This window comes from Chiloscyllium punctatum, chromosome 36, assembly GCF_047496795.1.
Source record: "Chiloscyllium punctatum isolate Juve2018m chromosome 36, sChiPun1.3, whole genome shotgun sequence".
NCBI classification, from domain to species: domain Eukaryota; kingdom Metazoa; phylum Chordata; class Chondrichthyes; order Orectolobiformes; family Hemiscylliidae; genus Chiloscyllium; species Chiloscyllium punctatum.
Window position 1 is genome coordinate 40,153,656 of NC_092774.1, and position 13,428 is coordinate 40,167,083.

Genomic DNA, 13,428 nt, shown 5'->3' on the forward strand with positions numbered 1-13,428 from the left:
CACAGCGCTGTCGGAGGAGGGGAAGCTGAAATAGCCCCACACGCTGCTCACGGGCACATTTCACTTTCCCCAACTCACCGCCCCAACCACTGCGCCTCCTGGGAGTGGAAAGGAAACAAACACCAAAACCCAGTCTCAGCTTTGTAAATCTTCAGGAAATAAGAAAACTGTTCATCCCTTCGGATCTTCCATCCTGGGCTGACAGCCTTGATTTTAAATGGATGTCCAGTCAGTGCCGACTCGTTTTGGCTGAAAAAAATCTTCCTTATCTCATCCCAGCATTTCTTGCCAGAGAGACCTGTGTGGCAGAGTTCATGTATATATTTCCTTGTATGGTATTTTGTAAATAACATTCGTTTGCTGGTTGTTTGTATCGGGTATTTCAGGTTCATTAGCCGCTGTTTAAGTTTGTTGGTAGGTTTGTGGGCTACCATGATGCTGAGAGGTTTGATTTGTCTGGACATCATTTCCCAGATGTCTTTAATGTAAAGTAATGTGCTCGGGTTTCTGTAGACGTTGTGTCTACTTGTGTCTGTTTGTTGATGTGAAATCGGCACACTGGGTTTATTGGGTAGGCAAAAGTGAGGACTGTAGATGCTGGAAACCAGAGTTTAGATCAGAGTGGTGCTGGAAAAGCACAGCAGGTCTGACAACTTCCGAGGAGCAGGAAAATCGACGTTTTGGGCAAAAGCCCTTCATCAGGAATAGAAGCAGGACGCTTCCAGGGGTGGCGAGATAAATTGGGGGTGTGCTGGGCCAAAGGTAGCAAAGAGTACAATAGGTGAATGGGGTTGGGGACGTAGGTGACAGGTCAGAGAGGAGGGTGGAGCGGATAGGTGGGAAGGGAGATTGACAGGTAGGACAGGTCATGAGGACAGCGCTCAGATGGAAGGTTGGAACTCAGCTAAGGTGGGGGGAGTGGAAATGAGGAAACTGGTGCAGTCCACATCGATGTCCTGGGGTTGAATGTATCCGAGGCTGAAGTTGGGGCGTTCTTCCCCCAGACATCGGGTGGGGAGCGAGCGGCGATGGAGGAGGTTCAGGTCCTGCATGTCCCTGGCAGAGTGGGAGGGGAGGTTGAAATGTTGGGCCACAGGGCGATGGGGTTGATTATTGCGGGTGTCCTGGAGATGTTCCCTCAAACGCTGTGACTTGATTCTGCGACGGGGCTCCAGTCTCCCCAATGTAGGGGAGACCGCATCGGGAGCAATGGATACAAGAAACAACTTTGGTGGAAGCCTTCGAACTCCCGTGACCCGGGTTCGATTTCCGGGCAGGGAAGCAATTTTCAGTAGAGCTGTCAAACTTCGCTGCCATCTCCGTGGTGGTCTAGTGGTTAGGATTCGGCGCTTTCACCACTGCGGCCCGGGTTCGATTCCCGGTCAGGGAAGCAATTTCCAGTGTATTTTTTGGGCTGCCCATTCTCCTTAAATGCGCTGTAGAGTTACATATTGGTCTTCGGAGTCACTGGGTGCTGCACTGTGTTGTGGTTCGTTGGAATAGTACCCTCGTTCAGATTTGTTTGTAGGTGTAGGGATGATTACTTCTGTAGCTAAGTACTTGGTTCGTGTGTGTTGCTTTCCTGCAGAGGCTGTTTTGAATTTATCATTGACTGGTCGGTCTACTGTGACATCCAGAAATGGCACTTTGTTGTTGTTCTCCTCTTTTGTGAATTTTATGCCAGGAAGGAGATTGTTGATGGTGTTGTAGGTTTCCTCTAATTTGTTTCATTTTTTGATGACAGAAGTGTTTCATGGGCGTTTCGTTGATTTGTTTGTCGGGCTTGTTACTGAATATGAAGTGGGTGGTAAGGCACAGTTCCACGAGGTTGACAGTGTTATCTTTGCAGGCTGAAGTTGGTTCTGTGTTTTTGTCTTTAGTTCTTCGAGTAGTGTCTTCAGTTTTCTTTGGCGACGTTGATGTTAATGGATGTGAACAGGGCTGTTATGTCAAAGGACAACATTATTCCATCCTCTTCTGTCTTCGTGTCTTTGGTGTTCGGGAATTCTTGGATGGAGTAAATGGAGTGGAGTGAATCTTCGACTTGGTGTTTTAGTCCTCAGTGGAGGCCTTTGACTAGTCTGTATATTGGTGTTCCAAGTAGTGAGACGATGGCCTGAGGGGGGCTCCTAGTTTGAAAAAGAGGAGAACAACAATAAACTGCATTCTTAGATGTCACAGTAGAGCGAACTGTCAATGGGGAACTTCAAACTAGCATCTACAGAAAACCAACACTCAAAAACCAAATACTTAACCACAGAAGCAATCATCCCAACACCCACAAACGAAGCTGCATCAGGACATTATTTCAACGAGCCACTGACTAGTCGGTATATTGGTGTACCAAGTGGTGAGACTTTGGGTCTGAGGGGGGCTCCTGGTTTGAATTGGAGGAGAAAATTAACACAGTGCCATTTCTAGATGTCACAGTAGAGCGAACAGTCAATGGGGAACTTCAAACTCGCGTCGACAGAAAAACAACACACACAAATACTTAACCACGGAAGCAATCATCCCAACACCCACAAACGAAGATTCAACAGGACATTATTTCAACGAGCCGCTACACACTGCAGCACAGAGAAATTACGAATTACAAGAGAGAAATACGTATATAATATATTTAAGGAGAACGCGTCCCAAAAAAACCCATTCCGCCGATTTCTCAGTGATGCTTCCAAGCTCACTCTCAAAAATTCGGTTTGTCCCTCCATTCTTTCCTGTTTGTTTTTTGTGGGTTTTGAAAGCGTTCCCAAAGCGTTCCCAATCCTCTGACTGAGTATTGGAGTTGGGAAGGTAAAAACAATGACTGCAGATGCTGGAAACCAGATTCTGGATTAGTGGTGCTGGAAGAGCACAGCAGTTCAGGCAGCATCCAAGTAGCTTCGAAATCGACGTTTCGGGCAAAAGCCCTTCGTCAGGAATAAAGGCAGTGAGCCTGAAGCATGGAGAGATAAGCTTATCTCTCCATGCTTCAGGCTCACTGCCTTTGTTCCTGAGGAAGGACTTTTGCCCGAAACGTCGATTTCGAAGCTGCTTGGATGCTGCCTGAATTGGAGTTGCGAAGTTATGTTGTGGCTGTACAGGACATTGGTGAGACCACTTTTAGCATATTGTGTGCAATTCTGGTGTCCCTCCAATCAGAAGGATATTGTGAAATTTGAAAGGGTTCTGAAGCACCAATGGGTCCACAGAGGGGAAGAGGCCCTTCTGCTGCCCTGAGTGTGGGAAGGCCTTCAGTGATTCCTCTGCCCTGCTGACGGACCAGTTGGTCCACACCGTGGAAGGCTGTTCTCCGGCCCCAAGTGCGAGATGGCCTTCAGCAGTTCTTCCCACCTGCTGAGACACCAGTGGGTCCACACTGAGAGGCCGTTCTTCTGCCCCAACTGCAGGAGGGGCATTGCTCTTTCCTCTGACGTACTGGCCCATTGGTGTGTCCAAATGGTAGAGAGGTCGTTCAGTTGCCCTATGTGCAGGAAGGCCTTCAGCAATTCCTCGGCCCTGATGAGGCACCAGTCTATCCACACCGGGGAGAAGCCGTTCTCCTGCCCCGAATGTGGGAAGGTCTTTACCCACTCCTCCACTCTGCTGAATCACCAGCTGGACCACACGGGGGTTTGGGGGGGGGTAGAGTGGCGGAGGAGGGGAGGCCATTCTGCTGCCCTAAGTGTGGGAAAGCCTTCAGCAATTCCTCCGCCCTGCTGAAGCACCAGTGTGTCCACCCTGGGGAGAGACCCTTCAGCTGGCCCGAGTGTGGGAAGAGGTTCATGTTTTCCTGCAACTTGCGGAAGTACTAGCGGGGGCAACAGCGCTCCCAGCAATCAGATCCCACCAGTGACGCTGCCTTCGGTCACCCCACAGGACTGAATCTGCTGCCATTTCTGACAGTGGGTGCAGTGGGAGAGTAGGTGAGCTGTTATTGTTTTCTGCTGGAATGCAATTGCCTCCCCTACACCACACAAACCCAACCCGAAGGTAGCTCAGGGTTAGCAATGCTGCCTCATGGCACCAGGAACTCAAGAATAATTCCACCCTTGGGGGTCTGTGTGCAATTTATGGAGGGTTGGAAAATGGATCTGAGTGGGTTAGTCTTCGGAAGATCAGTGCAGATGTGTTCGGCTGAAGGACCTATTTTTCCACATTGTGGGGGTGCTATGATTCTATGAGCTTTGCCTTCAGTGGACACTGTTGCTCATTGAGCCCGGGACTGCACATTGCCAATGAAATGATCCAGAGAAACCTAAGACCGCAAGACCATCGGAGAAGAAGTTTGGCCTACTCTGCCATTCGTTAGTAACAAAAGTATTGGATGAGATAAGCTACAGTGTGGAAACAGGCCATTTGTCCCAACAAGTCCACACCGACCCTCCGAAGTGTAACCCATCCAGACCCATTTCCCTCTGACTAATGTACCTAACTCTATGGGCAATTAAGCATGGCCAATCCACAAGACCTGCACATCTTTGGTTTATGGAAGAAAACAGGACCACCCAGAGAAAACCCACGCAGACATTGGGAGAATGTGCACACTCCTCACAGACTGCCACCCAAGGCTGGAATAAAACCTGGGTCCCTGGCACTGTGAGGCTGCAGTGGTAACCACTGAGCCACTACATATTGCAACCCGAGTTTGGCAAGCCGGGGGTTGGGTGAATACAGCAAGCCAGGCAGCACCAGGATGTGGAGTAGTCAGCGTTTTGGGTATTAACCCTTCTTCATTACTGAAAGAGTGACTTATCTATGAGAAAAGATTTACATGAATGTTGCTGGGGGTTGGAGGGTTTGAGCTGCAGGGAGCGGCTGAATAACGTGGGGTTGTTTTCACTGGAGCATCGGAGGCAGAGAAGTGACCTAATAGCGGTTACAAAATCATGAGGGGCATGGACAGGGTAATAGACAAGGTCTTTTCCCTGGGCTGGGGGAGTCCAGAACTCGAGGGCATAGGTTTAGGGTGAGAGGCGAAATATATAAAAAGGGACGACTTCTTCATGCAGAGGGTGGTACTTATATGAAATGAGCTGCCAGAGTATGTGGGTCAGGTGTTGTCAAATGGGAGTAGATTAATTTCGGATATCAGGTCAGCATGGACAAGTTGGACCGAAGGGTCTGTTTCCATGCTGTACGTGTCTCTGACTACTGGTCCTGAGGTAAGTTTAAAATAGAGTCCAAGTAACTTTGAATAGTTCAATCTTGTTGTGCTCCCCTCCTGAAAAGTTTCAGATGAATCCCTCTGAGAGATACTGTTTAAACATGCTGAGTTGGACAAAGTATCCCATCAAGTTCAACACAAACCCAGAGTTGAAGAAGTCAGAAGTCAGAACACCAAGGGGACCAAAACTGATCACAATATTCCAGGTGCATCCTCATCAACGTCCTGTATAACTGCAACATAACTTGCCAACATCTATACTCAATTCCCTAACTGATGAAGGCCAGTGTGCTGAAACCTTTCTTCACTGCCTTGTGTACCGATGTTGTCAGAGATATAGGACCTACTTTAAACTGATGCAGAATCCAGCTGCTGAGAGCCCAGAAGCAGAGTAGTGCTGCGTGAGTGTGCTGGGCTTTAGATTTGGAAACCACCTCCCCACACCTCTAGAGACCTCAGGTCTGTAGCTTGCCTTCTTATCTTTGAGGGTTTTCCACCTGTTTGAAACAGCCTGTCCTGCAATTAACCCCTTTATGCCAAGGCGTTCCTTCTACAGGCAGAATTAATTGTCCTTCTGTCACACAGTTATTAAACACCATTATCTCATCTGTCCAAAGGAACTGCTCATTGTTTTGCCTCCTCCTTCCCAGCGACAGTTAATGTATGTTATTTGTTAACTCCCTTGTAGCAGTTTCTCATTGGCCCTTTCGTTTCTTTGTCCAGAAAGAGTTATTGCTGACTCATGAAGTTTTCAAAGTTGTGAAGTTTACAGGACCACACCATATTCCTCTCTGCCTCCCCCAGGAATAACGATTGCTCCTGAGGTACTCACAGTTCCTGACGTTCCTTGATATCCCCAAATACAATCCATACGTCAGGAAATCACTGGTGCTGCCCTGACATAGATAGTCAATGTTTGAACAGAAGATTATGGGGAGAAAATGCAGAAATCCGAAATGCAAAGAGACTTGGGAGTTCAAGTCCAGGATTTTCTCAAAGTAAACTTGCAGGTTGAGTTGCACTTTCCCCTGCAAGTGCCGAATGTGTGACACCAGCTCATTTACCTATTCCCTCCTCGCTATCCAAGGGGCCAAACTTACATTCCAGGTGAAGTGGCCCTTAACCTGCACTTCCCACAACCCAGTCTACTGCATTTGCTGCTCACAATGTTGCCTCATCTACATTGGGGAAAACGAAGCCTAAACTGGGTGACTGCTGCACAGAACATCTACGTTCTGCCTGCAAAAAAGACCCTGAGCTTCCAGTTGCCTGCCAATTCCACACCCCACCCTGTTCCCTGGCCAACATCTCTGTCTCAGGTTTGCTGTTGTGTTCCAGCGAAGCTCAGCACCAGCAGAACGAAGAGCACCGAATATTGCACTTGGGGACCACACATCCCTCTGGTCCCAATATCCAATTCAATAATTCTAGGACCTGAACTCCATAGTATCCTCGTCCCTTCCACACACACCAAGCCTTGTTATCACATAGTCTGTCATTCCACACTACTTCGCCACGAACAGTCACCATTAACAGTTATTCACCCCCTCCCCGCCCCCACGCAGATCGTTATCAACTCCTTTTTCTGTCCAACAGTTCTTCCCTCGCTTTGGGCTCTGTCCTGATCTCCGCCTTCCTCCCACAATAGCTCCTGCATATAAACCGACATTTTCCCAATCACCATCAGTTCTGTGGAAGGGTCACCGGCAACTCCTGTTTTTTGTTCCTGATATACAGCATCCGCAGTTCTTTCAGATTTTTATTGAGAGAGAGTTGGAAATTGTTTCGAGAGACAGAAGGAGAAGGGGGAGAAACAGAACAGACATGAACGGAAAATCATTGTAGTGCGATCACTTCCCTTAAGCATGAATAGAGCGCATGGGCCATCTGTGAGCTTGTGGCGCAACGGTAGCGCGTCTGACTCCAGATCAGAAGGTTGCGTGTTCAAATCACGTCAGGCTCACTGTAATCAACGTCGAACATTTCCAATGAAGAAAAGAGTACGTTCACTCCGTATATCTGTTGTGTCAAAAGTTGTGGACACTTTCGATCACGCATGAATCTTTGCTGTCAGTTTGATTTGTGAACACTGTGTCAGGGAGGTGGTGTGCCCATTGTTTGGGTAAATGCTCAGCTCCCCGCAATATGACAAGTCGAACACAAACTGTTCATCACGGGATTTCAACACACAGCCGCTTCGTTCAGTTGGTGACCGCGCAGTGTGAATCACATTATACCGATACTTTTACAACAGAATCCAGAGATTTCCATCCAGGTTTTAGTCACATCAAACTGCCACGTAATGATGTTATGGCCTCAGAAAACTATAATAACGTGAAGATCGCTGGGATGATTTTGTACATCGGACTGCAATCGAAACACAGATCATTGTTTCCAGTTTTGGTGGAACAAAAGACATCGTATTGGTGGATAATTACAGTTTGTGCAAACACAGCTAGCCATCGATAAATATTAATCCTGTTCACTTCAATGGCAAAATTTCAATTCAGAAACCAAGTGCACTTGGCTGTTTGTAACAGAGACAACATGACAAAATGGCTCTTAGGAGGAGAAATGGGACATTGAGGAGAAGTGAAATGTTTGCTTTTGGTCACCTCCACAATTGTTAGAAAACCAGGTTGAAAGGATTCTTAAAAGGTGGCTGAAGGAGTGGTGAGGGATAACACATCAGACAGCGCAAAGTGGAAGACCACTTTCTAGTGGAAGAAAAAGACATTCCTTATTTCTGAAAGAACTGGGAAACAGAAGAGGGGATGAAATCTGACTTGGGAGCTATTTCCTATTTGTTGAGGATGTTGCTTCATCACAGTCTTGGTTTAGAGCATAAGCTCTTCATCAGGAATAAAGGGTGGCCCAAGGGGACTGAGAGATAAATGGGAAGGAAGTGGGGCTGGAGGGAAGGTAGATGGGAGTGCAATAGGTAGATGGAGGGAGGGATTGATGGTGATGGGTCAGAGATGAGGGTGGAGCAAATAGGTGAGAAGCAAGGTGGACAGGTATGACAGGTCAAGAGGTTGGTGTCGAATTGGAAGGTTGGATCTGGGACAAGGTGGGGGAGAGGAAATAAGGAAACTGATGAAATCTGCATTGATACCATGTAGTTGGAGGGTCCTAAAGCAGAAGTTGAGGTGTTTTTCCTACAAGTGTCGGGTCGGAAGAGGTTGGCAGTGGAGGAGGCCCAGGACTTGCATGTCCTTGGAGGAATGGAAGGGGGAGTTAAAGTGGTAAAAACAATGACTGCAGATGCTGAAAACCAAATACTGGAATACTGGTGCTGGAAGAGCACAGCAGTTCAGACAGCATCCAACGAGCAGCGAAATCGACGTTTCGGGCAAAAGCCCTTCATCAGGAATAAGGCAGTGAGCCTGAAGCGTGGAGAGATAAGCTAGAGGAGGGTGGGATAAAGTGTTCAGCCACAGGGCGGTGTGTCGGTTAGAATTAGAGTCCAAGAGTTGTTCCCTGAAGTATTCGGTTAGTTGGCATCCAGTTTCCCCAATGTGGTTGAGACCATATTGCGAGCAATGGACATGATCTTATAAATAGATTGCATAAGTCTTAGCCTGCCAGAATTATTTTCTTTTATTAAATTAAAGAAAATTTTTATTCAATTGGATGACTGCATGAAACGGTTTGTTGGTCAGATTTGAATCATCACTCCCAAATGAGACGATGCCATGAATATCAGTGAACTGCTCTTTTTGTTAAAAACCACAAGTTCTTGATTTATTTTCACAACTTACTGGTATTTACACCTGCACATTCAATGTCAAACTCTGACATCAGAAATTAAATTACAGCATTAATTTTGACTTGGAATATTCGAACAAACAAATTAATAGCACACAGTGAATCGCAAGTCTGATTAATCTGAAATTAAATTTGACCAAAAAAATATAAAATCAAGATGGGAGATAAGAAATGGGGGAAGGGCAGAAGGCGAGAAATGCAGCATCATAGAAAGTGCTCCCCCAGAGTGTGCATTTTACCAACTACCACTGCTACATATAAACACTCTGATATGATCCTTCGGTTTTAATGAACACCATAGCCCCATACAGTAGGTACCATTTAAATGAGTTAAAAATACAAGCATTGAGCAAATCCAGCTTCCAGCCTTACCCCCGCCTCCCCACCCCCCCCGCCCCCTCTCGCTCCTTGGAGCTTGGACCTTCCTCCAGCGCCGGGGGGTTGTTGAACTCCTGGGCTCCAGCGGCCACGCCTCCACTGAAGAAGCTTTGGGAAACAGATGCAAAGGCAAGATACAGAACAGAGAACCTTTGTGTATGAAAGCAGCTTACAGAGATATTGAGCACTAGAATCACATGGTTTTTACCCATCGTCCTCTGGGTTATCTACCCAGCACACTCACGCAGCACTACTCTACTTCTGTGCTCCCAGCAGCTGGATCGTGGATCAGTTTAAAGTAGGTCCTATATCTCTGATTACATCAGTACACAAGGCAGTGAAGAAAGGTTTCAGCACACTGGCCTTCATCAGTTAGGGAACTGAGTACAGATGTTGGCAAGTTATGTTGTAGTTCTACAGGACGTTGATGAGGCCGCACCTGGAATATTGTGATCAGTTTTGGTCCCCTTGGTGTTCTGACTTCTGACTTCTTCAACTCTGGGTTTGTGTTGAACTTGATGGGATACTTTGTCCAACTCAGCATGTTTAAACAGTATCGCTCAGAGGGATTCATCTGAAACTTTTCAGGAGGTGAGCTCAACAAGATTGAACTATTCAAAGTTACTTGGACTCTATTTTAAACTTACATCAGGACTAGTAGTCAGAGACACGTACAGCATGGAAACAGACCCTTCGGTCCAACTTGTCCATGCTGACCTGATATCCAATATTAATCTAGTCCCATTTGACAGCACCTGACCCATATACTCTGGCAGCTCATTTCATATAAGTACCACTCTCTGCATGAAGAAGTTGTCCTTTTAATTTGTTTCGCCTCTTACACTAAACTTATGCCCTCTAGTTCTGGACTCCCCTACCCAAGGAAAGGACATTGTCTATTACACTGTCCATGCCCCTCATGATTTTATAACCGCTATTAGGTCACTTCTCTGCCTCCGATGCTCCAGTGAAAACAACCCCATGCTATTCAGCCGCTCCCTGCAGCTCAAGCCCTCCAAACCCCAGCAACATTCATGTAAATCTTTTCTCATAGATAAGTCACTCTTTCAGTCATGAAGAAGGGTTTATACCCAAAACGCTGACTACTCCACATCCTGGTGCTGCCTGGCTTGCTGTATTCTCCCAACCCCCGGCTTGCCAACTTCGGGTTGCAATATGTAGTGGCTCAGTGATTATCACTGCAGCCTCACAGTGCTGGGGACCCAGATTTGATTCCAGCCTTGGGTGGCTGTCTGTGAGGACTTTGCACTTTCCCCCAATGTCTGAGTGAGTTTTCTCTGGGTGGTCCTGTTTTCTTCCATAAACCAAAGATGTGCAGGTCATGTGGATGGGCCATGCTTAATTGCCCATAGAGTTAGGTACATTCGTCAGAGGGAAATGTGTCTGGATGGTTTACACTTCGGAGGGTCGATGTGGACTTGTTGGAATGAATGGCCTGTTTCCACACTGTAGCTAATCTCATCCAATACTTTTGTTACTAACGAATGGCAGAGTCGGCCAAACTTCTTCTCCGATGGTCTTGCGGTCTTAGGTTTCTCTGGTTCATTTCATTAGCAATGTGCAGTCCCGGGCTCAATGAGCAACAGTGTCCACTGAAGGCAAAGCTCACAGAATCATAGAACCCCCACAATGTGGAAACAGGTCCTTCAGCCGAACACATCTGCACTGATCTTCCGAAAACTAACCCACTCAGATCCATTTTCCTACCCTCCTTAACTTGCACACAGACTCCCAAGGGTGGAATTATTCCTGGGTTCCTGGTGCCATGAGGCAGCAGTGCTAACCCTGAGCCATCATGGAGTTGTGATTGTGGGGTGTCGGGAAGGCAAAGGCAGTCCAGCAGAAGACTAAAACAGCCCACCTACTCTCCCACTGCACCCACTGTCAGAACTGGCAGGAGGTTCAAACCTGGGAGGTGACTGAAGGCATCATCACTGGTAGGATCTGATTGCTGGGAGCGCTGGTGCCCCCGCTGGTGCTTCCGCAAGTTGTAGGAAAACATGAACCTCTTCCCACACTCGGGCCAGCTGGAGGGCATCTCCCAGGTGTGGGCACATTGGTGCTTCAGTAGGGCAAAGGAATTGCTGAAGGCTTTCCCACACTTAGGGCAGCAGAATGGCCTCCCCTCCTCCGCCACTCTCCCCCCCTCCACCCCCCCCCCCAAACCCCCGTGTGGTCCAGCTGGAGATTCAGCAGTGTGGAGGAGCAGGTAAAGACCTTCCCACATTCGGGGCAGGAGAACGGCTTCTCCCCGGTGTGGATAGACTGGTGCCTCAGCAGGGACGAGGAATTGCTGAAGTCCTTCCTGCACATAGGCAACTGAACGACCTCTCTACCATTTGGACACACCAATGGGCCAGTACGTCGGAGGAAAGAGCAATGCCCCTCCTGCAGTTGGGGCAGAAGAACGGCCTCTCAGTGTGGACCCACTGGTGTCTCAACAGGTGGGAATAACTGCTGAAGGCCATCTCGCACTTGGGGCCGGAGAACAGCCTTCCACGGTGTGGGCCAACTGGTCCGTCAGCAGGGCAGAGGAATCACTGAAGGCCTTCCCACACTCAGGGCAGCAGAAGGGCCTCTTCCCCTCTGTGGACCCATTGGTGCTTCAGAACCCTTTCAAATTTCACAATATCCTTCTGATTGGAGGAACACCAGAATTGCACACAATATTCTAAAAGTGGTCTCACCAATGTCCTGTACAGCCACAACATAACTTCCCAACTCCAATTCAGGCAGCATTCAAGCAGCTTCGAAATCGACGTTTCAGGCAAAAGCCCTTCGTCAGGAATAAAGGCAGTGAGCCTGAAGCATGGAGACATAAGCTTATCTCTCCATGCTTCAGGCTCACTGCCTTTATTCCTGACGAAGGGCTTTTGCCTGAAACGTCGATTTCGAAGCTCCTTGGATGCTGCCTGAACTGCTGTGCTCTTCCAGCACCACTAATCCAGCATCTGGTTTCCAGCATCTGCAGTCATTGTTTTTACCTTCCCAACTCCAATACTCAGTCAGAGGATTGGGAACGCTTTCAAAACCCACAAAAAACAAACAGGAAAGAATGGAGGGACAAACCGAATTTTTGAGAGTGAGCTTGGAAGCATCAGTGAGAAATCGGCGGAATGGGTTTATTGCGGACGCGTTCTCCTTAAATACACTATATACGTATTTCTCTTGTGGTCTTCGTAGTTTCTCTGTGCTGCAGTGTGTCGTGGCTCGTTGAAATAATGTCCTGATGCAGCTTCGTTTGTGGATGTTGGGATGATTGCTTCTGTGGTTAAGTATTTGGTTTGTGTGTTGTTTTTCTGTAGATGCTAGTTTGAAGTTCCCCATTGACTGTTCGCTCTACTGTGACATCTAAGAATGGCAGTTTATTGTTGTTCTCCTCCTTTTCAAACCAGGAGCCCCCCTCAGGCCATAGTCTCACTACTTGGAGCACCAGTATACAGACTAGTCAAAGGCCTCCACTAAGGACTAAAACACCAAGTCGAAGATTCATGCCACTCCATTTACTCCATCTAAGAATTCCTGAACACCAAAGACACGAAGATAGAAGAGGATGGAATAATGTTGTCCTTTGACATAACAGCCCTGTTCACATCCATTAACATCAACGTGGCCAAAGAAAACTGAAGACACTACTCGAAGAACTAAAGACGAAAACACAGAACCAACTTCAGCAGCAAAGATAACACTGTCAACCTCGTGGAAGTGTGCCTTACCACCCACTTCATATTCAGTAACAAGCCCTACAAACAAATCAACGAAACGCCCATGAAACACTTCTGTCATCAAAAAATGAAACAAATTAGAGGAAACCTACAACACCATCAACAATCTCCTTACTGGCATAAAATTCACAAAAGAGGAGAACAACAACAAAGTGCCATTTCTGGATGTCACAGTAGACCGAACAATCAATGATAAATTCAAAACAGCATCTACAGGAAAACAGCGCACGCGAAACAAGTACTTAGCTACAGAAGTAATCATCCCTACACATACAAACAAATCTGAACGAGGGCACTATTTCAACGAAACACGACGCAGTGCAGCACCCAGTAACTGCACAGCGCTTTTAAGGAGAATGGATAGCCAAGCAACACACTGAAAATTGC

General features: G+C 47.3%; 1 non-coding gene across 1 annotated transcript; it reads left to right on the forward strand.

Moving 5' to 3' along the window:
- Positions 1-7,040: 7,040 nt before the first annotated feature.
- trnaw-cca (transfer RNA tryptophan (anticodon CCA)) lies at positions 7,041-7,112 on the forward strand. The gene has a single exon. It is a non-coding gene; the product is annotated as a tRNA-Trp (tRNA).
- The last annotated feature ends 6,316 nt before the right edge of the window (positions 7,113-13,428 follow it).